Below are 25656 nucleotides of genomic sequence, written 5' to 3'. Positions count from 1 at the left end.
AATGGCAAGGTCCTAGGGAGTGTTGCTGAACAAAGACACCTTGGAGTGCAGGTTCATAGCTCATTGAAAGTTGAATCACAGGTGGATAGGATAGTGAAGAAGGTGTTTGGTATGCTTTCTTTTATTGGGTCAGAGTATTGAGTACAGGAGTTGAGAGGTCATGTTGCAGCTGTACAGGACATTGGTTAGGCCACTGTTGGAATATTGTGTGCAATTCTGGTCTCCTTCCTATCGGAAAGATATTGTGAAACTTGAAAGGGTTCAGAAAAGATTTACAAGGATGTTGCCAGGGTTGGAGGATTTCAGGTATAGGGTGAGGCTGAACAGGCTGGGGCTGTTTTCCCTGGAGCGTCGGAGGCTGAGGGGTGACCTTATAGAGGTTTACAAAATTATGAGGGGCATGGATAGGATAAATAGACAAAGTCTTTTCTCTGGGGTGGGGGAGTCCTGAACGAGACAGCATAGGTTTAGAGTGAGAGGGGAAAGATATAAAAGAGACCTAAGGGGCAACGTTTTCACACAGAGGGTGGTACGAGTATGGAATGAGCTGCCAGAGGAAATGGTGGAGGCTGGTATAATTGCAACATTTAAGAGGCATTTGGATGGGTATATGAATAGGAAGGGTTTGGAGGGATATGGGCCGGATGCTGGCAGGTGGGACTAGATTGGATTGGGATATCTGGTCGGCATGGACGAGTTGGACCGAAAGGTCTGTTTCCATGCTGTACATCTCTATGACTCTAAATGTAGAGTAATCGGGTAGGGGAATGGGTGTGGGTGAATTACACTTCGGAGGGTCAATGTGAACTTGTTGGACCTAATGGCCTGTTTCCACACTGGAGGCAGTCTATGATTCTATTCTACATATTTACTGCCCAGTAATAAATGCTACAAATATTATTGAACGCAACATATTACTAATAGAAACTTTAAATGTATGATCTACTTTAATTTGTCACTGTTTTGCTCCTGTTAATTCACTGCTTTTCCTGCTTATTGCCACTCTGAAGCAATATTCTGCCTTTGCATGTTTTCTTTTCTTTCCCAGATTCTCTATCTGCCTTTGTTCTCTCTGTCCCATCATTTTTTGCCTTCCCCTCCATACGTGCCCACCATTATTACCATTCCACAACAGTTACCTCTGCTATTTTGACTACCCCACATATGGTGATTTAGCCCAATTGGTCCATGCTCACGTGCATTGAAACCAGGAAATCAGGAGCAGGAGTAGGTCATTTTGCTTTTCAAGCATGCTCCTCCATCCAATATCATCAAGGCTGATCATCCAACTCAGTACTCTGTTCCTGCTTTCTCTCCATACACTTTGATCCCTTTAGCCTCAACTCTATCTGTCTCTTTCTTGAAAACATTCAATGTTGACACCTTACCACTTCCTGTAATACAGAATTCAACAGGTTCACCACTCTCTGGGTGAAGAAATTTCTCCTCATCTCCTCTGTATCCTTAAATTGTGATCCATCGTTCGGAGTTCCCCAGTCATCATAAACACTCTCGCATTTACCTGATCTAGTCCTTTTAGAATCTCCTTAAATTGTGATCCATTGCTCTGAACTTCCCAGTCATCAAACATTTTCACATTTACCTGACCTAGTCCTGTTAGAATCTTTATAGGCTTCTAAGATCCCCACTCATTCTTCTAAACTCCAGTGAATAAAGCCCTGATTAGTCTCTCTGTTAGTCCTGCCATCTCAGGTTGCACTCTCTCTGTCATCAGAATATCCTCCCACAGATAAGGAGTCCAAACCTGCACACAATACATCAGGTTTGGTCTCAGCAAGGCCCTGCATAATTGCAGCATGACATTCCTGCTCCTATACTTGAATCCTCTCACTACGAAGGCCAGAATACCATTTGCAGTCTTCAGCGCCTGCTGGGGAAGGGTCACTTGACCTGAAACATTATCTCCGATTTCTGTCCACAGATGCTGCCAGACCAACTGAGCTTTTCCAACAATTTCTGTTTTTGTTTCGGATTCTCTTCAGTTTTTCTGTCTCTTTTAGACCCTCAACATTTTGGGGATTCTATTAGTGTCCTCCTCTTCGCAGACAGAACCAAATTATCTACTCAATTGGTCTGCTATCGCCTTGTTCCCCAGTACAACATCCATTGGTTCGGATTATCTTGATTAATGTTTTCCTTCACATACCTATCCAAGCTTTTTCAGTTTGTATGTACCCTAAAATCTTACTCTTATGCTCTATTTTCCCCTTCTTAATTAACCCTTCTGCCCTCATTTGTTGAAATACATTGCTTTTATTGACCAATTTGTATGCCCTTTCTTGGATCTAATATCATCCTTACTTTCCCTCATTAACTATGGTCTAGTCACCTTATCTATTTTATTTTTTGTGCCAGACAGGAATGATTCTTGCAGTATTCCCATGTCCTTTTTAAATGCTTGTCATTGCCTATCTACCATCATCTCTCTAATTAATGTTCCCTAATTTATCATAACCAGCTTATACTTCATTTCATTTTAAATTTCCTTTACTTAGATTCAGGATCCTAGTCTCAAATTCAAATACATCATTCGCCAACTTATCAAAGTATTCTATCATATTATGGTCACTCTTCCCCAAGGAACCTCACACAACTAGACTGCCAATTATTTCTTCGCATTATACAAAAACCAGTTCTCCAATTGGTTCTTCACTTTATTGATCCAGAAAACCATTCTATACACACTCCCATAATTCTTCCTCAGTGATATGATTACTGATTTAATTTGTCCAATCTATATATAGATTAAAACTTTCCATAATTATAGTTCCACCTTTCTTGTTTTCATCTCTAACCTCTTGTGTAGTGCCTTCCCCACCATTACGATTTGAAGAGGTGACTGTTTTTCTCAGAGGTTTGAGTGTTTTTGGAAAAAGAAGAATCGACGTTTCGGGCATAAGCCCTTCTTCAGACTTATGCCCGAAACGTCGATTCTCCTGCTCCTTGGATGCTGCCTGACCTGCTGCGCTTTTCCAGCAACACATTTTTCAGCTCTGATCTCCAGCATCTGCAGTCCTCACTTTCTCCTAGGTGTTTTTGGAAAACTCTTCCTAAATAAGCAGAGTCCTCAAATATTTTTAAGGCAGATGTAATTTAACTGCTGTTAAGCTAGGAGTTGAAAAATGATCAAGAGTATGTGGATGAGCCACGATCTTATAGAATGGTGAAGCAGAATCAGGTGTTAAGTGGCCTATTCTTTATTTGTATATATGTGCGCCTTCCTTTTTGTGAGCCTCTTGGCAGAGAACCTTTGCTATCCTAATGTTTCAGTGTTCTATCTGACAGCTTTGCACAAAATAGCTTTTACAACGATCCTTTATCAGAACCAAAAACTGAAAGAGAGACGTGATAATTTCAAATGAGCCATTGTTCAATCAGGCACTGAAGTTAATGACTTTGAATTGCTTTTCTGTCTCTTGTTCCCTTAGAAGGTTGGAATTCCCACACCTTTAAAGAACACAGCGTGGTATCCATGGGCTAATCGAATTCTAAATGTCTGCCTTTATGCTGCCAAGTTAACACATTTCAGTAAACTTTGAAACTGTTCAATATAACACAGTTATCAGCTGTGACTTACATTATGAAAAAGGACTTCTAAAACTTAACTTAGAGGTTTATATTTCAAATTACAGCTTTTAAAGCAGAAATGTTCTTTAACTAGTTTTTTTTCTTAAAATTTGCAATATCAGATCTATATGGCTGCGATATCACTGTTTCTTATATTGCTCAAAGTGACCTACAAGATTTACCGCAGTAACTCGCCAGGGTAGCGGGACATTGATGTTGTGCACATAAAAAAAGGCAGAGTGGCAAAAATATTCAAGGCTTACACATGAAAGTTCTCAATCCCAGGAACAAAGTTAAAGACAATCCTGATCTGTGTGAGGAGAAGGATCAGAAAGCATTAGAAAACGACCTGCAAAGTTTGTGGTTATGTTTTGTGATTAGATTAGCCCAATCCGAAAAAAGTTCGGGATACCATATATTTTTAATATTACAAAGCATCTCTCCTATAAGTCTTCACTGTTAAAGGTCAAGAGGTGAATCAAAGTATTTGACTTGCAAAGCACACAACAATCAGCCAGAATAAAGTTGGTGAGCCAAGAGTAGGTATTGTTGGTTGACTGAACCGAGATTTGAAAATGACAAGATCACATGTAATGCTGTAAATGGACAATGCTTATTCATATGAGATCAAATGTTGTACTGATCCTCATCCAGTCAGTAGGATTGAAAAATGAAGTGCAATCTAGCATTTTTTGCCAACCAGATATAAAATAAACTGAATTCCCAATTTTATTCAATATCATTGTCAAAGATAGAACATAACTTACTATTTCAGAGTTGTAACGATCATCAAAATTTAAGAAAAACCAAAATGTTGCCTGGCCACCAAACTATGACCATAATATTAATATTCAGCATATGGATCGATCATCTAACGCTGGCCTCTTGCTGTGTTTTGATCTCTCAAGAATGCATTTTAAAATACAGTTACTGACTAACACTTAATTGATGTGTGTACTGCTTTATCTATATAAATCTCTCCCTTTAATAGGGTTGATACATTTTAAATTTTTTCAACCACACTCATGATGCAAACATAATAATGTGGATGTTCTGCAATTTAACTGCTTAAACAATTTTTGGAAAGTCTAAGGCTGTAAGAGACATTAGTAAATTTCCTGTTCACTAAAGTCAGGCAAATCATTGCAGTTTGGAGATTAAAGGGATCAAACAGTAATCAGGTCATTCTAACAAATTCAAGGATTCAGTGACTAATTACTAATGCCAAGTAACTGAAAATGCATTGAGCCAATTATTAAGGGGCAGATCCAATTAACAATTGGATATTCTGCATTCACTAATTTTTCAAGATCTTTATTTTGTTAGATGTGGTCACATTTTATTAGCAATGAAAGCAATATGTTTTCCAGTGTTCTGAATAAATTTAACCAGCAGAGTAAGAGGCTCCATTCAGAGCTCGTCTGCTCCAGCTGTTCTTTCTTTCTTCTTCTTCTTTTCGTCCTTCTTGCATTTTTCTTTCAATTAATGACTTGGACTTACCCAGAAGGAAATGGAGGAGCAGGTGAGCCCCGGAGCGAGGAAGCAGTCCCTGGAATGGAGGTTAGTGCAGGGACGCTGTCCTGGGGAAAACTGATCTTAGAGCAGCTGACAGCCGGTGTAGTGCATTGTAGAGCAGATTGGAGGCTTGGAACAGAGCAGGGATGGTTGTTGGACTGGGGTCTGGCACGGGTGGTTAGACCAAGTGTGGAAGCTCCTGCACTCAGGAGCTCAATGTAGCCTTGATGTGCCATTTGTTCATATGACTGTAATGACTACTCTTTTAACCATTTTTTTCTAACTTATTCTATGAATCACTGTAAAGTACCACATCTACTGTTCTTTGTTATTCCTTTTTTTATATCTAAGATTTGTACCTAAGTACTTGGACCTAAGATGATGCCAGAAGAAGCGACATTGTAAAACTTTTCACTGAAGTCCTGCACTTGAGTACACGTGACAATTATATTCTATTATATTCTAACAGAACATTTTTGTGGAAAAACAGTGATAATGTACATAGCACCTTTAAAAAGGTATCCCAAGGTGCATTGGAAAAGGATTTACTAACATTTGATATCATGCCATTAACTGAAACATTGACAGTCAGACGAAACCTTGGATATGGCATTGTACCTATACAAAGCTTCCCACGCATGTAATTTGATGAAAATTGAAACTGAGGCAAGGAACAAATAGATCAGTCAAGTAACATCTTAAATGAGAGAATGTAGGGTAGAAGCAGCGCTACTTAGGAAGGGAATTCCAGAGCTTTAGGCCAAGGCAGCTCAAGTTATGACAGTCAACTGGGGCAGAGGAAGTGGGGGATGCACAAGTGCAGAGTTGGAGGAAGATTGCATTTACTGAGGAGATTCCAGAGATAGACAGAGTGAACCATTGAGGGAAATGTGCATGTAGATGAGCAGTTAAAAGAAAAAAGGCATTGGTGGACTAGGAACTAATGTAAGTCATAGGACATTGGTGTGAACTGGAATGATGAATGCAAGGAACTTTGAATGACTTGTATTTACAGAGTATGAAACATGGATGACCAGTCAGGAAAGCAATTACAGTGCAGAAAATAGCATCTTTCAAGATATTGTCTTTCATCAAAATGTATGTTTTTTTATAATGATAAAACACAATGGGTGACAGATATGTTGAGAATCTCTAACAGCCAAACCAAGTAGGGTAAAAAGAAACAGGCTATTGATGTCCATCTGTGCAAAAAGGAACACTGACTTGCAGGAGACATATGTCTCATTAGACACAAAAGGTATTAAAGTGTTTTCTATTGTTGAATAGTCATATAAAATACAAGTTAAAGAAAATCTTGTACTTCTCAAATCCATGAAAACGATATTTGACATGATAGCATCCTTCGCAGACATGCCTTTAAAAAGATTTGCAACTGGACTATAATGAAAACCAAGATCTTTCTATTCCTCAAACAGAGGCAAACTATGTCCTCTTATTGTAAGTGACAAATCACCAATCTTTGTCATGGTTCACCACACAATCCTCATTAAAAAGCTCTCGTTGGCAACCAGCTGGGTGTGAATGCTCTCACCTGGCTTCATTCTTATCTATTCAAGCATAGCTACAGAATTACTTGCAATGATTTCTCTTCCTGTTTCTTCACCATGTCTTCCAAAGATGGAACCTTGGACCCTGTGTTTTTCATCTACCTGCTGGTCCTCATGGGTGACATGAGAAAACATCTGTTTTGACATTTATACTGATTGCACCCAACTCCATCTTCCTTCCCATTAGCTTTCTCAACTTCTCCTTTGTTTCGAAGTTGGCAGACAACTTGCTCGAGCTCCAGAAGTGGATGAGTAGAAATTTCCTCCAGCCAGATAGTATGAAGGCTAAACCTTTGACTTGACCCTGACTGTAACCTTGGTGTTGTTTTCAACCTTGAGTCAACTTTCCAATTACATATTCATTCCACCACTATGACGGTGTAACCGTACCTCTGGAAAACTATCTAACTCTTTTCAGTAGCTCAGCTCATCAACTGAACTCTTATTCATGCCATCGTTACTTTAAGGCATGATTACTCCCATGAATTACTCTTAAATCCCCCAAATACTCACCTCATAAGAATAAAACTATCCAAAACTCTGCAGCCTGTAACTAACTCCATGTCTTATTATCATATTATCTATGAGCTAGCTGACTTGCACTTTTTCCTGGCTGAGAATACTTCAATTTTAAATTCTTACCCTTGACTTCGTGCAACCTTTCAATCCTCTGACATACTGAACTCTTTTAGTTCTTGTCTCTCCAGCATCCATGATTTTAACTGCTCCACAAGTGACCATGCTTCAAGAGGGACCGTAAACAATAGGCCACACTCCCTCAACCTCTCTACTTCACCCTTCCTTTAAGGCACACATTGGAACTGAACTTTTTGATCAAGCTTTTCATCATGGTCAGGATTTTCAGCCAGAAGTACCATGTGGATGATCCCACTTGGTCTCCCCCCTACACTCGCTGCATCCCTAGCCAAGTTACACCACTGGCACCTACCTGGCAATGTGAAACATTGCTCAGCTATGTCTTGTTCACAAAAAGCAGGACAAATCCAATCTGACCAGTTACCATATAATCAGTCTACTCTTGATTATTAAAATAATGGAAGTTGACATCAACAGTGCTAAACGGTGGCACCTATTTAACAACAACCTGCTCATTGATGCTCAGATTTGGTTCTGCCAAACCCAGTGTGCACCTGACCTCTTTACAGCCCTGATCCAAACATGGGCAAAAGAGCTGAACCCCAGAGGCGAGGTGAGAGTGACTGCCTTTGATATCAAGGTCACATTTGACCAAGTGCAATATTAAGCAGCCCTAGCAAAACTGGAGTCAATGGGATTCAGGGGAAACTAGTCTACTGGTTTGAATCATACCTGGCACAATAAAGATGGTCAATCATCTCAGCTCCAGGACATCTCAGCAAGAATTTCTCTAGGTAGTGCCATAGGCTCATCCATCTTCATCAATGGCCTTCCCTCCATCATAATGTCAGAAGTGGGTATGTTCACTGATGATTGCACAATATCCAATACCATTTGGGACTCCTCAGATACTGAAGTAGACAATATCCAAATGCAGCAACAGCTGGTCAATCCCTAGGCCTGGGCTGTAGCAACAAGTAACTATTCTGCTACACAAGTGCCAGACAATAGCAATATCCAACAGGAGAGAATCTAACCATGGTCTCTTGTTGCTCATTGACATTACCATCATTGACTCTCACACTATTAGCACCCTGGGATTACCACTGAGCAGAAACTATACCAGAGCAGCCATATAAACACTGTGGTTGCAAGTTCAGAGATTAGGAATTCTAAGCTGTATAGTACTCAGTCTGTCCACCATCTACAAAGCACATGTCGGGAATATGATGGAATACTCTCCACTTGTCTGGATGAGTGTAGCTCTAACAACACTTGTAGGTAAGTTTCAACATTCCTAATTGAACTAAAAAAGCTGTCCTAAACTCTCATATGGTTTGGTGTCAAATGTTGTCTGATAATATGCCTCTGTAGTCCCTTGGAATATTTTATTATTTCAGGAGGTATATATCATCAAGTTTTGTTAAAAATGACTGAGATATTACCCTCTATTGCCATCTTACAATAAGCAGATATATTTAAGTAAGTTGATAAGATATCACACCGTTTTGAATGATCACCACATTAACGCTCCATTCAAATTACCCATTAGCAGTAAAGAAACAAATATCAATTTACTACATCCAGCCTCTGTTTTCCCAAGTATCATAGATCCTCCATTCCAAACTGGTTTCAATTTTTTAAAAATTCCATTTTGTTAACATCTGGAAAGATTATCATCTATCATTCTTCAGCAAATCAATTAAAAGATTACAAATGAGCTTCAAAGTCATCTGTTTCTGTTGTACTGGCAATAATGTAAGCATTTCATATGTCAGACATTGCAGTTACTTGCTGTATGTTAAATAGATTTTGTAGGAAGGAGAGAGAGAGAGAGAGAGAGAGAGAGAGAAATAATTAATTTCAGGTGGAATAGGGGAATCAAAAACAAAGTTACTCAATTCTAAAGTTAGCGCCAAATCATGTAGTAGCAAAATTCAGGCAAGTCAGTAAGAGTTTTTAAATTGAAAGAGACAGATTATTGACCAATGAGGGTATCAAAAGATTGAAAGAAAAGTGAGTGCAAAATTGAGCTGAGATGCAAATCTGCCAGAAACTGAGTCTTAGAGCAAGAGACGAACAGCCTACTGTTCTCATATTTGACATCTCTGGGAAAGTTGCTTGTAAAATTGAAGTCAATACAAATCAACAAGATACACACAACTTACTGAAGTCATACCTACCACAAAAACAGAGGTTTTGTTTTTGGAGTCAATCATCTCAGTTTCAAGATACCACAACAGGAGTTCCTCAGGACAGTGTCCTAGTGCCAATTTATCAATAACCTTCAGATGGTCTGCACTGATGAAGAGTGCTAATGATTACTGTTCGGTTCCAGTCATAGTTCTCACATGGTGAAGGAGTCCATGCCCACACATAGCAGCACCTGGATAATGTTCAGGCTTTGGCTGCTAAGTGACAAGTAGCATTCATACTGTATGTTTGCCAGACTATGAACAGTTCCAATAATAAAGTCTAAGTACATTGCCTGGACTTTTAACAACATTACTATCACTGATTCTCTATTATTAAGATCCTAGGGGTAACCATTGATCAGAAACTGAACTGGACCAGATAATATAAATGCTGTGGCTGAGTAACTCATTTTTTGACTACTCAGTATTTCAAAGTCAGAAACTACAAGATGGAATACTCCATACGTGCCTGGACAAATGCAGTACCAAAAGCTCTTAAGTTGCTTAACACCTTCCAAGGCAAAGCAGCTACCTTCTTCAATCCACCCTCTTCAAACTGCACCACCACTAATACACTGCAACTACAGCAGTATCTACAAAATACAAGGCAACAAATCACCTTGACTTCTTTGACAGCACCTCTCAAACCTTCAAACTCTATCACCCAAAAGGCAAAGCCAGCGGCACTTGGGAAGTCTACCACTTCCAACTCACACACCACCTGATTTGGAAATATTGCCTTCACCATGAGTGGAAAACGTCCCTAATAACGCCACTAGTCCTGAAGAGCTAGCACCCTCCAATGACAATTAAGGTAGGGTAATAAATGCTGAATTTGCTATTGATGTCTACATGATGTGAGTTAGTATAAAAATTGTAGGAAGGGTCTTATAGTGTGGAGTTAGTGTTGGGTCAGAAGATCCAAGATCAAGTCCCACCTGCCCTGGAGGTGCACCATTAGATGCCTGACAGATTGATTAAAAATAATTAAATATCATAGCACATAGGTTTAATATAGGGGAAATCTGCTCTCCAACTATTTGCATTGCATTGGTTCATTCTAAGTATCAGTAATTGTACACTAGCAAACTATATTACTTTTTGAAATGGTTAAATTGATAGTTAATTAAAGGCCTGAAGGCAATTTGCCAAAAGCAGCACAGTAGTTCTGCATGATTATTTACAAAATGATAAAAGAAAGACAAATTAATTTGTTCATTCTTTGCATGGATACATTTCCTATATGAAATGGGTTACTTCGAACTTTAGATTTTGAATTTCACAGATTCAAGTCTTATTCTGCAAAATAACATCACTGGTAAACAATAAACTGACTCTCAAAAGGCCAGTGCTGTATGAATCACTGAAGGATAGCTAATAGCAGCTCATGTCTATTGACATGTTGATATCATTGAACACTACTGTAGCTGACGCTACAGTTCAATTTTGGAGGATGGGAGATATCTCAAATATATAAGAATAATATAAATGACTCAAAGATCAAATATTATAAAGAATATTCAAGCAGCAGATACAACGAACCAAAAAAGTTAGTTATATTTCTTTGCCCAGATGATGTTTGGAAAAAGGACTCTATTCAGACCACAAATAAATATATAAATTTTAAGAAATGAAACCTCAGTGATCACAACAGCGATGATATCAGCCTAATCAGTTTTCATATAGTCTGTAGTACCATAAATATAATGATGGCTCCTCATTTCTCACTGGTTTCACCTATCACAAAGTGGAAGAATTTCACAGAAAAGCCATGGCAATCCACATTTCTACACAATACAAGGATAAGGTGCTGGAATGTTTATATTACAGTTTTCATTTGCAATTTGTACACTGTGTTTAAACTACTCTCGCCATATATTGCATTTGCCTCAAAAAAGGAAAATTATTTTCTGTTTCACTCCAAGCTTTAAATAGGAACAGGAGTACACCATGTAGCCACTGAAGTCTGTTCCATCAATGAATGGCATCATGGCCAATCTATAACTCAATTCAGTATACCTAGCTTTGCCCAAAATCTCAATAACATAGGTTTTTAAATTAAAAGTTTGTGGAGGAGAATTCTAAACCTCTAATCACCCTTTACATATTTCTTAAATTCACTCCTGAAAGACTTTATCTTTTTCCTTTACTATTCCCCAATCCTAAGCCCTCCCTGCAATAGTACTCCCACACTAACCTACTTATTGTTATAATTATCTTGAAATCTTTGATCAAACCACTACCTTTCAACCTTCAAATCTCCATCGAATACCACCTTAGTTCATACAATTTCCCCTTCCTTCCTGTCATGTGGTGCCCAGAGAATTAACTCTGGTCCAGGTTTGATTTTAAAAAGGTTATGCTTAACAAAGGCACAACCTGTACTGAGTTGAAATGGACTGTTGCTCCAGTGTTACAAGATTTCACTCCAGAATGAACACAATGTCACGTTTATTGCAAAAGCCCTCAGATAAGTGATCATCCCTGTCACAATTCAGTGAAGTGTACACCAGCTGCACACAGATACAACTGCACTCTAGGTAACTGTACAGGGCCACTTCCAGTTAACATTATCTATTTAAATGTACCTTAAAGCTGCATTTTCCTAAAAATTAAGTTTGAAATCAAAAATACACAGCAAAGCAAATGTTCAAAAACATCTGTAGAAATTCTATGAATTCTACAGGTGTATTAAAATAATCATTTAAGACATTAAATAAAATACATCGGGCTAGTTACAACCGCACCACAGTTATGACAAATGCCTCATCAACATTCAACATGTTGATATCACTATAATAGAGTCCACGGCTCCATTTATTATTAAACCTGTTGTGAAACAGCAAATTAAGATGTCCTAATTCTATAATCCAGTGTAACACCGCAAAACAAAAATTATCTGCTTTAATTTTTGTGAAGTATCTGTAATCCCTCTACTGCATCTAGTTCACCAGTTTTTAGAAGCTGTGATCACAACAGTAACTTGAAGCCTTTCATTATTGGCATAGCTCATACTGTGTTCTTGGCTCCCAAAATGCATAAATAACTAAGTTAGTACATGGTAACCATCGTTAGATCAGTGCATACCCTTGATCCAATTACCTTAAACACTTCTTGTAGATGCTTGTCTCCTGTCCAACTTCATTGGAGATTGTCAGACTTTACATGGGCTCCCCAGAGACTTCATCGTCTGATCATGTCTGATTTTTCATCAAAACAAAACATGAGAACGCAAGCCAGGAGCCCACCTGCCTTTTGTTCAGCCCCAGACTTCAAGCTGGCAGAGAAGTTGCTAATTATTCCCTTCGGTGGCTCTCCACCGACATTTTATTTAATTTCACTAAATATTATTCATTCAGTCAGTGCTCTGTCCATTCAGGCAAGTCATTATGAATGGTAAATTGTAGTGCCTGCTGCGAGAAATTTAAAAGATAATACAGCAATAACATTTAAGGAATAAATAAGGATATTTGTTATAGTTTAAGATCAAATTTTGATGAGTAAGACTGCCCAATAAGAAATGTACTTACTGATTTATTTTGGGAAGAATGAGAAAATACCTTTGGTTGAGAGCTACAGATCATTTTTCATTAAGAAAATCTTAAAGGGTTTCTCTGTTGTAATGACTGAGTGACAATGCAACAGAAAACACCAAGTATGTTGGATGTTGCAATGAAGGTATTACAGCAGAGAAAGAGGCCATTTGGCCCAACAGGTCCATGCTGGTATTGATGTTTCACAGGATCCTTTCCACAAATTTTCTTCCAGTTGTGCTTATCTAGCTTCTGCCTTGAACATATTAATGATAGTCACCTCAACCACATTTCAACTATTCCCTTGGATTCCCATATTCCAAAGTGGCTCAAGATCCAACCTCTTGACATCGAGTTGCCAAATGAATATATTGCAGATGCTGTTAACTGAAAAAAAAAAACTCCAATGAATTTTGAACAGCAAAAGATGAAAACAGCTTTTTCCTAATTTTCTATTTTGCAAGTATGTTTAAAGTATTAATCAAATACTTCTTCAGCACCTTTAGAGTAGGGGTTGTAGCTTAGACACCACAGCACTCATTGACAATTATTATTCAGCCACTAAAGTGCAGGAGAAAATTTTCAGGAATTTAATTTCGATATTTTACTTTCTCAGGGGTGCTATGAAACAGGCCATTCCTGGAGAGATCCTTCAAGTATGTGAAATAAACTCAAAACAAAATCAGAGACAATGAATAAAATAAATTTAACTTGAAAACCATTTTACATTTTTTACCTGCAGTGAAGCATTGTGTTTATCCTTAATGAAATATCAAAAATAAACATTTGATCTGAAGTCATTTCTTGATATAAATCAAAATTCACATTGAAACAAAAAACAGAAAATATTTTTCTTCTTCCATCATCCTTCCTCCATCAATTCTCTACCTAGGAAGAAATCTTAACATCTAAAGTCTCCAAATCAACAAGGAACTTCAACAATGTGTGCTCACACTGTCAGTTCTTCATGCCATGTCACTTTTGGGAATGATGGTGATCATAAACACTGCCTCATGAAGCAATGAAAGCAAGTGAGGGATAAACACTCAGACGACATCAACAAGGAAAAACAAATTAAATGTTTTAAGGCCATGCACAGCCCATTCGACTTTTCACAGAGAAAAAAAAGAGATTTCTTTTTGACATGTATCACAAGCGTTCTCAGAAGAAGGTGAGCAATACATCCAGTGGGTAAAATACAAAAGAATCACAATAGACTCATTAATATTCTTTTACGTTGCCTCCTCAGACTACACCGCAGGAAACTGTCTTGCTGAGGTGCTTTGTTTTTTTTGCTGCTGAAAACATGTTGGAAGCAGTAGATATTGTTGCAGAATGGCTGGCTGGGTTATTCTGCTTTTGCTTTAGCCTTTTGCTATCCGTGCCGGAGCAAAAGCATCAATTCGGCACTTGTACCTCCACTTCTGTTGCAATCAAATATTTTGAAGAGGAAAGATAAACTCTGGGATAATCAATTACAGATATCTTTGTAAATTACAAGATAATGTTGAGTAGCAATGAAAACATTTTTAAAAATTGAAAGGAAGCAGTTTGAAAGATAATTTTGTGTTAAAGAAGGAATTCAGTGTAATATAGGATAGTTCACTTCAGAGTGAAGTAAGCTCCAGCAGATGGTGCCATATCAACAAAGACAGCTGACAACTGTACTTTCTAGACTTATGTTCACTAAAGTACAGCTTTAAACAGTCATGAAGGATGGATACTTTCCTTAAACACCGCTCTGGAGAGGAGCACAATGGTGGTAATGATTTCAGGAGCTAGTTGTTTTCTCCATTGATTACGAATGGATATCACATGTAATCATGTCTTTATTCAAAATTAATCCTCACTACATGGAATAAACAAGTAGCAATGAAAAATTAGCTGTGGAATAAATTCTGTACAGGAAGAGGAGATTAAAGGAATTTGGAAAACAGCAGTTTCCAGAGAAATTGCTTTAAAGATGAGGTCAGAACCCAAGAGAACCTACAATGTTGATGCAACTCCTCCATGGGTGCTGTTGAGGGGAATTTAGTGCAGCGAGTTATCTATTTGGAATGCTGCAGAAAATGCAAGTACATTGTATGCATGACTTCCATTTGCCTTCTTTCTTTACCCTCTTCCCTTGAGCACACAGTGACTCCTGCTATGGTACAGCTCAGTATTTAACTCCAATCATTTAGTACTAGCCAAATTATAAGCAGTAGGGAATAAAGCATACAAGAGAAAAAGAGAAAAAGCATGTGTAATCCCACTGTGTTTAGGAATTGCTGTCTCAATCACTGAGTTAAGTATATGATAGCCTAGTTGTACAAAATGTATAAATACTAAAATCCGCAAAGTACAAAACGGATGTGGAACACTCAATGGACATTCCATTGCTCCACATTGATATGAACTTTGAACTTGAGGTTAAAACGAACCATGGCCAATATTTTGAGCTCCAGCATCATGATAGTTGCATGATAAATTGACAATAGAGTTGTTGACTGATCAAAGCAATTAATCTCTACCAACTAGTTTAGAACAGAACACAGCACAAGGAAAATCCCAGTGATGAAAAGGTTTAGGAACCATAGGTCAAAATTCACTTGTTTTTCCACCCAAGCAGCCATGCTTAATACAACATGTCTCAACTGCTGGAAGTGAATATTATTTTATAAAATTATTTTATCTTGATTTTGAATGTGTCCGGATGCCAAAGGAGCATCGTGTTCTGAAAGTTATTGTCTTTGGCATTACCAGGCATGTTGGCAGCAAAACCAACAATGAAAACAAAATAAACAAATAGTCTCCAGGCACAATTCACTATCAACCTGATTCAGCCTCTACAGCTTTATTGGTTCTTTTTGCACCTTTTGATTGAATGTCTTATTTGGTCAATAATAATAAGCAACAATAATTACCAAGGTCCTCTGCGACATGATTTTACCAGTCCAAAATGGCCACAGTAGAATTAATTCATATCATCATAAATCAAACAAATTTCAAAAAGGCTCATGCTGAATGTCCCAAATCCTATGGCCACTTGTGTAAAATCAGAACTAATAAATCATGGATTTTGCTCCATTAATGCTAGCTATATTCCAAATAATTGCAAGCACCATTGATATGAAATTCTACTGTTAAATCCTCCTGGCCAATTTTAGACTTCTGTATGCTGTTGAGTTATGGTTGGCTTGACCATTGCCCGTTGATAATTTCCTCGCACCTCATCTCAATAGTTTGGAAATCTCTGACCTAGTTAATGCTTGTTCACAAAACCACGATGATCAAGCTGATTTTACATAGCAAAGATGTTTAAATGTCTGCTACTTCAGACTGCAAAGCCACATCCTGGTGACTCAAGGAACTAGAAGCAATTTTTTTTTTTTTTTTAAATGTAGCTTAAAGCCCTTTGCAGTAGAAATTGACTTATTTTCTTTGACTTCTAAAATTCACATTACTCAAACTAGCAACATGACTGCTGTTACAATATTTATCTTTACTATTCAAAGCCACCCGGTCAAACAATGACACAAAGTTAAAATCATCCAATTGCTACAATTTCATCATTATACAATACTGATCCTATTATCATAGCCAAAGGCAGAATAAAAATAGAAAAACATTGTGTTGTATTTATTTACTATAAAATGTTAGTGGCAAGCTTCTATTACAGCAAATTTAAATATAGAGAAACTTGATATGCAGTCAACACCCAGGCATTCTTAAATGGAGACTGTATGACATAAGAATTGCACAAGTTTTGAACGTGGCTCAGTTAAGATTTATTCCCGGGATACATGTGGTAGTCTTTAATTAGCATACCAAGTGAATCACCATGCCCATGTCATACACATCAGACCCATCCTCTTTCAGTCCAGTGCACCACTTTAAAGGAACACAGCATGTTATTAAGACTTTACTGTTAACCCTGTGGCTATGCTTTCACAAAAGTACTGCAGCATTTGTGGCTTAACGTACTAATATGATTCGTTATTTTTTTTTGTTGGAAAACTTTTTAAGTTAAAAAGCCCTAAATGGAGAAAATGTGCCCATGATTTGCCATGTGGTGAATTTCCAATCTCAGCTATACCACTGGGGAGTAGCATGGTGGGTGCTATCTACTTTAGCACAGACTGAAAGGACTAATGAGAACACTCATGCTAAACAACCATCATCAATATTCCAGCAGATAAAAATGGAATGTTAGCAAATGTCCAGCACAGTTTCCCTTCCTGCACTATGACCCTGGTGCAGTGAATAAATCAGCAAACCAAATCAAAAATAAACTTTAGAATGTGTTGGAGTAGATTAAATTATGATTGTGTTCTACTTATACCGTAAAATATAGTAAAACTTTTATTCTGATCATTTTAGAAACTTAATTGGTCAAACATTCAAAATCGTGATGAAAGACAGGACAATTGTTTTAACACTTAAAAGGGGACACATTTTCTTTGTTGAAGATTAATTTTTAGGCTTTCTTCATCCGCCAAAATATTGCAGCAACAAGGTACAGCTGTAAAATTCTTGGAACCTATGAACATGGGTGTCCAATTATGAGAATATGTGCTGGCACTCTTCCTCCCACCATAAATTTGACCCCAGCCCAAAGGTTTGACATTGTCTTAAAGCTACAGCATTCTGGCAGCTGCGAGTTCCACTCCCCTAAGAGCAGGCAAGGCCCAATATTGACTTTATAAGCAGCCGATTTTCTCACACTGGTTCAAAATTAGTTCACTGACTTTCACTTTTATCAACACTGCTTGGTCTTTATATTTGGAGTTTCCATGCAGTGATAGTTAAGCTGTTTTTGTATTTTGGTTGCATCACATCAACTTACATTTTCTTGTGGCAGCATCTAACAAAGATATGTCCCCTAATGATACCCAGTGCTGTACAAGAAGTGGAATCTACAATAGTGTCCAAAATAGACATTAAATCTATTGAAGACTTGGTGGCTTAAAGGCACCATCCAGGACTGTGTGCCATAAACAATGCTGAGGTAGCAGTGGAACTGGTACAATTGGCAATCTCTTTTGGATGAAGAAAATTAAACCAGGATTCTGGCTCCTGATCAGGGTACTTCCCTGCTGGAAGCTCACATCAAAGATTCAATGCAAAACATCACACACTATACAGAGCAGAAACAGGCCATTTGGCCCAAGCAGTATTTTCACACCTTTTGAGTGTCTTGTATCCCTCCTCATCTAACTATCAGCACAACCCTCAACCTCCCTTTAGTAAATGCTTACCAAACTGTTCCTTAAATGCATTTGTATCATTGATATCAGCTGTGCCCACTATCATTAGTATCTATGCAGAGAGTTCTGTTCTGAATTCATTATTTGATTTCTTGTTGACTATCTTGAACACATATATGAATACATAGGAACAGGAGTGGGCCATTCAGCCTCTCAAGCTGCTCCACCATTCAAAAAGGATTATGGCTGATCCATGGCCCAACTCTAAAAGCAGGAGTAGACCACTTGAGCTCTTGAGCCTGCTCCGCCATTCAAAAAAGATCATGGATTGAACAGCCGGCCTGCTACACCTCCGTAAATGTTTAACAACCTTGCCAAACAAAGATCTGTCTAATTTAGCCTCGAATACATTCAATCATCTAGCATCTGCAATACTGTGTTTTTGAGAATTCTAAAGAGAAATGAGTTCATCCTTTCCTGATCAGTAAATTAATTGATACAAGAGATACACCAGAAGGCAACTGGCAGCCATAAAACTGCCAAGAACTGAGAAGAGCAAACTACAAGTTAAAATATGGTGTAGAAGTTAAAAAGAAAAATTTGACTACTTGCATAAAACAACAGCAGATTTTACTCTTGTCTACGCAAAGACGGAAACAGAATAAAAATATTTGGAGAGTGTAAAATGTATACTAAGTTTAAGGGAAAAAAAAACATTTTGGGAGATAATTAATCAATTCAGAGACAATTACCTTCCTTAAATGCTAATTACTATTGAAGTCTATCAGACTCCATTTTCAAGAGTGCTTTTGATGTGAACATTATTCACCTTACTGTGCACATTTTCCAAAACAGGAAGAAAATGGCAGAGTCAGCTCCAGCAAGACCACTGGTCTTGTCCCAGATCTTTTCATCTTTATTTGGACTTGCGTATTACTACTTTAACTGTGCAACATACAGTGCTTAAATATAGTAAAAATACATATGTATTATTTCCTGCATTATGAATGAAATAATAACTCAATGTTGAATTTTGCTATCACTGATTTCCAACATTCTTTTGAAAAACTGAATGCAATCACCAAACAAAACAAAATTGCAGACACAATTCTCTGACTGCCCATCACTCTCTGCCGCCATATGTGTTTGATGAGTTGTATTAGTTTCAAACAATATTATCAGATGGAGTACTATGCAGACAAAAAAAAAGATTTTCAAATGTAATGTAGTGACATAATTGGCATGACCAGCTGGATTTCCAACTCTTGAAAGTCCCAGTGTATCATTAACAGTCACTGATGGAGTGCTCAATCCAAACATCTCAGACATCCAACTGGAAGGTATTGCAGCTAGTTCTGAGTGATGAAAATTGTATAGATTGGAGTTAGATAGGTAGCATTGGAGGAAGATTTCATAAAATTTGAGAATTCTATAATACACAGGAAGGCAATTCCACAATCGCATCTGTGCCAGCTCCCAAAAGAGCTACTCGGCTAGTCCATAGAATCAGAATCAAGAAAGAAAACTGACTGATGCGGACTAGCGTCTGTTCAGGGAAATATTATACATAAAACTGTTAAAGTATACAGCCTTCATTAAAAATGTAACAAAACTATTTTGCTTGATTGCACAGTGACATAAATCATTCTAAGATTCCTAAATGCCTCAAGTGTTTAGGCCTTAATTACATCATTGCCACAGCTGGTCTCACCTCCCAAAAAATATTTGTTTTGACAGAGATTAGTCCCTTAGTTGCAAAGTATTTCTTAATTTTCTGTGATTACTTACAAAATTAATACAGTTTGTCTGAATTACACTGGTAATGTAATGGAAGATGTTAATTCATGAAGCAAAGATTTCAAACACTATTGATGGTCATGTTTATTCCCGTAAGGTGCAGTGGTAGTGTCTCTACCTCTGAGCCAGAAGATTAAGGACATGTTGCCATGAATGTCTAAGCAGGTTGGTTAAATGTATATATTCTCTTTTCAAGAAACTTTTGCAGTCCTTTATCTCCTTCTTGCATCTTTTTTACTAAAAAGTTCAAATGGGAACAGTAAGAATAGAGAGCCACTGAGCCTCAGCACATGATGTGCCAGATTTTCAATTTAGCTTACCTCAATGGGGCTAGGCTCCCATTTATTTCCGAATAAGAATATAAATTTATTCATTTGTTAAGTTAAGGACACTGTATCAAAATATTCTGAGCAAAGATTGATGAGTTAAAAATGAACAAAATAACAATGAGCAGCCAAAGACAGGTAGAAAGCTTATACATGAGGAGGAAGAGGCATGGAGTGCTTTAGTGAGGATGTTTCATTTACTCACACAAAGTTAGCTAAAGGCTGTGGCATCATCACAGGTACGGGAATGAGAAACAAAGCAAGAGGCACAAAAACCCAGAAAGAGATGAAAGAGCACTCGGAGGAGAACAGCGAGTTGAAGGCATTTGCAGAAAAGATGGTGAAAGGCAAGATTAGTGTTTCTAACTCTCTTGGACTGTATGCCTGGACGTATCATTATATGACTTGCTTCTTCCAGCTGCCTGCTCCTAATGTCTACCATTGTAGATCTGGCACAACACTCTTTGCAGCTGGTGATCAACAATGCCAGCTACAATTGACAAAATTCTTTGCATCCCAAAAACCACTCCATTCATTATATTGCTTTTATATCACTTACAGTACACATGCTCCAACCACGAATGAATCTAGAACACGTCAAGGTCCTGCTTTGAGTCTGCATAGAGCAAAAGAGGTAAAAAAACACCTCTATGAGTCCAAAGATGCGCTGGTTACATGGATTTGGCCATATTAAACTGCCTGTCATGTCTAGGACATTAGGTCAGGTGGATTAGCCTTGGTTAATGCAGGGTTGTGGGATAGGGTAGTGGGTTGGGTCTGGGGGTTATCCTATTCGGAGGGTCAGTATGGACTTGATAGACCACGTGGTCTCCTTCCACACTAGTGATTCTATGATTTTTCTCTCAGACACTTGGAGGAGTATGCAGGCCATTAATTTCAGGACATTCCAGAACAATCCAGGAGAATTGGTAATCATAAGCAATCCTAAACCATCAAAATATATTTAAAACATGATATTATTGAATATAATGCTTTATGAAATGCTGAGCCAGCGGTTGTTTAGGGTAAGCACAACAAGGTTGGAGAAATTGGGATTTAAGAAGAAAGGGTGACCAGCATGAAAACAATAAAGCCATCAAGACCAGTGATGACAGAATACAAGTAAATGTTTCATCGATGGAGGAGCTGAGTAAGATAATGATTTCGAGTGATTAAAGTTTGCCAGATGTTCTCTGTGACAAATAGATTGAAGACTAGAACCTACAATACTGTCACAATCTGCTGCTGATCATCTGTATTTAACATCAGGGGAGAAAGCAATTTTTTAAAAATGCATACATGCACAATTTTTAAAATATTGATCTTGATGAAGAACAACCAACCAGACTAACTACAATAACTACTTGCCACAATTCCACATGTCTATTCAACATTTTAAAAAATAATAATTTTGTACTAGTGTAGGCCTATAAAACTGGGAGCAAGTTTGTACTTAATGTTCCCTCATTTAGTTAGTTTCTTCAACTACAGGCCAGGAGACTTTCTACTTGTTGCTTGATTGATGGAAACATTGGGTGCTCAAAACTAAAAATGTCAGCACTGAATATCCTCGAAGTTGAAGAACACAAAATTCACTTAAGAAAAGTAGACACTTTCTGCTAATGCCTCAACCTCCTCCTGTTAATATTTGACTGGAAAACAGGCAGAAAAAACTGCACAGCGTGTATTGTCGAACCAGATACCTAACTAGAAAATAAAAGTCTTTGACAGAGTGAGAGATAATCTTTTTTCCATAACAGAAACTTCACCTGATTTTACTGGGTTCCAACTTTTATACACAGGCTAACACAGACCGTTTAATGTTACAGGCTCAGTAGGCTGAAATACATTTTGTTTCTCAGTTGTCATAGCAACAATTTATTCTCCCTGGGATACAGTTTCCAAAGTGTGTTGTTCAGCATAACTTATAGAAATTACCTAACTTAATTTCATATCTGTTTCACAATTACATTTTTGGAAGGAAAATTGTTAAAGTGTCACAGTAACTTCCACAAATGAACCAAATAATCAGCTGACTCACATGAGTAATTGTTTCACTATCTTTCAAAGTTGAACTTTTAACAAGAAAAAAGATAATTGCTTTATTCCTATTATTACTTTCATGTTTAAAAATGGTTAATCCAGAATGCATTTTAAAACTAGCAGAGAGGTTTTCTTATAAAATATCATTAATATGGCTCATCATCTATCATGTGTTTTCATTCATCAAAAAAAAATCCACTTTTCATGTGCATTCTGTTTATGCATCCACACACCTTATGGACTACATGTGCACAATAAGGTAATGAGCTTCGTGAAGAGTAATGCAAAAAAAAAGAAAATTGAATGGGAAAGTGAATGTCAACACAACAGCAAGCACACAGTTCTGAGCAGACAGACATCAATGAAGAAGCATTATAAGTGTCTTTAAATAAAATAAACTTTTGAATTTAAAAAGTGTGAACTTAACAGTATCCAAGATATTTAAAATAGCAGTCAAATCCACTTTAAAGTTTTTTTTTTTGAAAAATGAAAGGTTTTGAAGCCTAGGCAAGAATATTTGAATGTGCAGACAAACTTCAATATTGAACAAAGTAATAGTTAAAATTATGGTAAGAGACCAATATTTCGATAAACACTAAAAATAGACGCAACCATTCTACAGAATGAGAAACTGGCTGTAATTATACTTTTTTTTGAGAATTTCAAGAAGTTCAAAAGAAGCAAATGCGGTGTTGGAGAGAATCTAGCCTGGATTCTTACAGCAGTTTGTCGACCACTTCTGAGTTCTGTTCTTCAGTCTGATCACCGTCGCTTTTATTTCAACTACTTCTGCCACAGCTTTGTGAACCAATCTGAGGCTGGCATTCACTTTTTACAAACCCTTGAATATCATAGCTAGGTGAAATAGCAAGTGGGGAAAAAATGCATCCTGAAGGGGGGACAAAGGATAACATTTGTCATTATAACAGCACACCTTGATGAACATGATGTAGATTGAGATCATAAGGAGGGGGTGGCCAGGAAAATGACCCTCTCTTTATTACTTCCACATGGATTGCGCCTATTCTCCCTCATCCCTGCTTATAAACTGACACCCAGTAGATCGGCTGGTCGTATTAAACGGGCCAAATAGGTTGTGTGTGTTCCTCTCAGGGTCTGGTTGTATTATACGGCGGGTCTGACAGTTGAGAGGGGGGAGAGGGGGGAGAGGGGTAAAAAGCTGCACAAAGCGGCGGGGGAGACCAGACATCACCACAACCGGCTCACAGTCTCCAGACAGCGGCTCAGTCCCAGCCTCTTCCCCCTGAGTCCTGGATCCCAGCTTTACCTCAGCCTGAGCTCTCCAGGAAACAACTTCAAAACTCAATCCAAGTCGGTAGATTCACTCACCGAACCGTTTCTCGCTTTAACACATTCCCTCCTCTCTTGGTTAAGGTCCTTCACCTCCGGGCTCTTCAACTCATCGCCACAACAAACCTTCCTGCTCAATACAGAGTTCACTCGCTGCTTCTCTTCGTATTCCTCCGTGTTTTCTCTCTCTCTCTCTCTGTCGCTTGATTTTCCCCCTCCTTTTTTTTAATGTCCCAACTTGCGGTGAAAGGTTCTCTCCTCTGCTCCTGGCTGAGAAAGTGAACACGAGTATCCGGCCACTGTGCAGTCAGTCAGTCAGTCAGCAGCGAGCTCCAGTCACAGACTCAGCAGCAAACCCACAGGCGACAGAGCAGCAGCAACCAGTCCAATCACAAACCCTCCTCCCAGCCGAGCAAGAACACAGAGCCTGATCCCCCCGACACTGCTACCGTCAGCTCATACACCTCCAGACATAACTACAGCCAGCTAGTTATCTGTCCTCCAGACAAAACTACAGCCAACTCTCAGATCTTCAGACATCACTACAGTCAGCGCCCAGTCCCCAGACAACATTACAGCTGGCTCACAGTTGCCCAGACATCATTACAGGCAGATCACAATCTTTCAGACGTCACTACAGTGGAGGCAGAGTCCTCCAGACATCAGTACAGCCAGCTCAAAGGACTCCAGTATAACTGTACAACAGGCATCTGATTCACATTGCTGTAGATACCACTAGGTCACAGATACTGTAAAAAGATGTTGTTAAACTTGAAAGTATTCAGAAAATAATTACAAGGATGTTGCCAGGGTTTGAGCTATAGTCTGGGGCTATTCAGATGCTGAGGAGTGACCTTATAAAGATTTGTAAAATTATGAGGGACATAGGTAGGATGAATAGCCAAGGTCATTTTCCCAAAGTAAGAGAGTCCAAAACGTGAGGGCATAGGTTAGGTGTGAGGGAACATGTTCAAAAAGGACCTGAAGGGCAACTTTTTCATGCAGAGTGTGTATGTGTATGGAACGGTTTGCCAGAAGAAGTGATGGAGGCAGGTACAATAACAACATTTTAAAGACATGTGTTGGGTACATGAATACGAAAGGTTTAGAGGGATATGGGCCAAATGGCAAATGGGAATAGATCAGATTCGGTTATCTGGTAAGAACAAAGAACAATACAGCACAGTAATGCCCATTAGCCCTCAATGTTGAACCGACCTGTGAAACTGATCTGAAGCCCATTTAACCTACACTATTGCATTATCATCCATTTGTTTATCCAATGACCATTCAAATGCCCTTAATGTTGATGAGTCCACTACCATTGCAGGCAGGGCATTCCCTGCCCTTACTACTCTTGGGCATCTGTCTTATATCTATCACCCCTCAGTTTAAAGCTATGTTCCCTTGTGCTAGCCATCAACATCCTAAGAAAAAGGCTCTCACTGTCTACCCTATCTAATCCTCTGATCATCTTGTGTATTTCTATTAAGTCACCTCCTAACCTTCTTTTCTGTAACGAAAACAGCCTCAAGTCCCTCAGCCTTTCCTCACAAGACCTTTCCACCATACCAGGCAACATCCTGGTAAATGTCCTCTGCACCCTTTCCCATACTTCCACGTCTTTCCTATAATGCAGCCACACCAGAGTTTTGTACAGCTGCAACATGACCGCACGGCTCTGAAACTCAATCCAATAAAAGGTAACACACTGTATGCCTTCTTAACAACTCTATCATCTTGGGTGGCAACTTTCAGGGATCTATGTACATAGAAACCGAGATCTCTCTGCTCATCCACACTACCAAGATCTTACCATTAGCCCAGTATTCTGTATTGCTGTTACTTCTTCCAAAGTGAATCACCTCACACTTTTCTGCATTAAACTCCACTTGCCACCTCTCAGTCCAGCTCTGCAGCTTATCTATATCCCTCTGTAACCTGCAACACCTTTCAGCACTGTCTACAACTCCACCAACCTTAGTGTCATCCAC

At 38.4% G+C, this 25656-nt stretch overlaps 1 protein-coding gene across 3 annotated transcripts in view; it reads right to left on the bottom strand.

The window, feature by feature from the left end:
* LOC122561159 (carbohydrate sulfotransferase 15-like) overlaps window positions 1-24239 on the bottom strand; it is an 83484-nt gene extending 59245 nt beyond the window's left edge. The window contains exon 1 of one of the 3 annotated variants that reach the window (XM_043712659.1): window positions 23702-24239. The gene's annotated coding sequence lies outside the window, so the exon portion shown is untranslated. Of the gene's footprint in view, window positions 1-23071; window positions 23241-23701 lie in introns of those variants that run through there. The other 2 variants (XM_043712655.1, XM_043712656.1) reach the window with 2 other exon arrangements.
* Window positions 24240-25656: the final 1417 nt, after the last annotated feature.

Source organism: Chiloscyllium plagiosum, chromosome 22 (genome assembly GCF_004010195.1).
Source record: "Chiloscyllium plagiosum isolate BGI_BamShark_2017 chromosome 22, ASM401019v2, whole genome shotgun sequence".
Taxonomy (NCBI): domain Eukaryota; kingdom Metazoa; phylum Chordata; class Chondrichthyes; order Orectolobiformes; family Hemiscylliidae; genus Chiloscyllium; species Chiloscyllium plagiosum.
The sequence above is the reverse complement of the archived record's forward strand: the minus strand, read 5'-3'. Positions and strand labels throughout refer to the sequence as shown.